This window comes from Micrasema longulum, unplaced genomic scaffold, assembly GCF_059751315.1.
Source record: "Micrasema longulum isolate JH-2025_06_02 unplaced genomic scaffold, ASM5975131v1 h1tg001852l, whole genome shotgun sequence".
In the NCBI taxonomy this organism is placed as follows: domain Eukaryota; kingdom Metazoa; phylum Arthropoda; class Insecta; order Trichoptera; family Brachycentridae; genus Micrasema; species Micrasema longulum.
In genome coordinates this window covers 6,532-8,822 of record NW_028279026.1, presented here as the reverse complement: position 1 = coordinate 8,822, position 2,291 = coordinate 6,532, and the positions used below count along the sequence as shown (strand labels likewise).

Sequence of the window (2,291 nt, the reverse complement as noted above, 5' to 3'; positions counted from 1 at the left end):
TTAAAAAAATAAAATATTTAAAAAAGCAAATGGTTGCTTGCTTCTGCAGGGGAGAAACGAGGAGGGGGAGGGGGGAATCTGATACTGGGACGAGCTCCCCTCACTTCTCCCCTGCAGAAGTAAGCAACCATTTGTTTTTTTTTAAATATTTTACCTTTAACAATTTTCTTTGTTCTAAATATTTTTTTAAATATGCCAATATGTCTTCTGGCCCATACTGATCATTGTAGTTTCGGATGTGACAGGGTTTAAAGAAAACCCTGTGTACATATTTTTCATTTCTTATATTTTACCTTTGTTATACACGGTGTTTCAGGGCCAGACCGCGAAACTTCAGATGAACATTCCTCATGGTAAGCTTTAAAAAAAATCCTATTGAAATTTTTCCAAAAAGTCGTTTTTTTATTTTTATTTTTTATGATTTTAAACTGGAGTAAATCTATAATTTCTCGGACAAGCATTCCTTCTGCAAACCCCTTCCCCTCCCCGACAAAAAATTGCGATAAAAACAAGGGAAGCGGCTGGGTAGGAGAGGGGTAGGGGTTTGTGAAGGGATTGCTTGTCCGAGAAATTAAGGATTTACTACATTTTGAGATAACATTTTCTTAAATGACTTTTTGGAATAAAATTATTAGGATTATTTTTAAAGCTTACCACGAGGAATGTTCCTCTGAAGTATCGCGGTCTGGCCCTGAAAAACCGTGTATCTTAATTTAAATTATTGTCTTAAGATAAAATATTTTCTTTGGTGTGTGCATGAGTGTCTTTAGACAAATGTGCAAAGAAATCGACAATATTTCTGTACATACTGTTTGTTTACCCAATAAAATTAACAAATAAAAAAGCTTGTTATTAAACGCAGAAAAGTTGCATAACTGGACGCCATTTTGAGTATTTCACACTTGGCGGTTTTGGACAAAAACAATACCTATTGAAACCTGCCGAAGGAATGCTACGTGCTAATTTTGCTGTAAAATAATACACTTGAGGTGTTTAAAAAGATTGCCGTTGTAAAAATATGTTTACAGTATTAAAAAAAAAAAAAAAACAGAAGTTTACATTCCATATTATGTGTATCCAGGGTCGCGATTACAAACGCTAACTTCATCGGTACATATCGAGATGATATTTTATTTTATTTATTATATATCCGGCCTAGGCAAATTACAACAGTTATACGAAGAAACATACATACAAGAACATAAAACTATGCAGCAAAGACAAACAATGGCAATATGTAAGAACAAAAATAAGACTTAATTTCCAGTCCAGGGACTTGGAAATATTCTAGTGTAGAAACACCCCTTTGAAATAAATATTTCATATCAACCATGTCGGGAATCAAACCCGAGACCTCTTGCATGGTAGGCAAACGTGATGACCACTACACCACAAGGCCGACGCCTTAGAAAAGTCCCGTATAAAGAACATAGATATAAAGTAAAATCGATATTTATGAACGAAAATGTGAATATTTGTATAAACATTTAAAGAATCTTCGTCGATAATCTGTAATTACCACTCGAGACGCACATCCTTTGCATTGGAAACTAGACCTTCCCCATCCCCTTAATTCATCCCATATCCTGTCAATCTTATCCCCAGAAGTGGTAATATATATTATCAAAATGTATTGTTCTAAATGATGCAAATTTTTAATATAAAAAATATTATTCTCAATTCGGCACAAATCATCCTTGTAAAGATGGGTAACACTTGAACATTCTTTCGAAAACCGTTTGGTAAAAATTACTAATCATAAATTTTAATTATTTAATTACATACTCGTATTAAGTAAAACTCATTTTTTAAAGTTACACAAGTTTTTAAATACATCTAAGATGAGGATAGCCATAATCTTAGAGTTCCTAGCTTCAGCTAAAATGTAATTAATACGACACAAAAAAGGGTCATTATAATTATTACATGAAAAAACAATTTTAAAATCTGTAATTAAACATGTTTAGAAAAAAAAAAGTAAATATATTTTATTTTTCAAGCAGAAAACTTCATTTTATATAGTAGATATTGAAGAGAAGGGGCCCAGGGCCCCGATTACAATGGAAAGATAATAATTATCTTTAATTTTATATACAAAGTGAAATAAAGTTTTCTGTATGAAAAGCAGAATACGCATACATTTTTTCTTTTAAACGTGTTCAATTATAGGTTACTGATGAAGATACTTTAAATGTTAATGCAAATATACTCATTTTCGTACACAACTATCGATTTTTCTTTATAGACAGTCGAGGAATCGGGTTGTGGTCCTGTGGCTAGTGTCTCGGACT

At 32.3% G+C, this 2,291-nt stretch overlaps 1 non-coding gene across 1 annotated transcript; it reads right to left on the bottom strand.

Annotated features, from left to right (window-relative positions):
- Positions 1–1,326: 1,326 nt before the first annotated feature.
- Positions 1,327–1,399, bottom strand: TRNAG-ACC (transfer RNA glycine (anticodon ACC)). The gene has a single exon. It is a non-coding gene; the product is annotated as a tRNA-Gly (tRNA).
- Between the last annotated feature and the right edge of the window lie 892 nt (positions 1,400–2,291).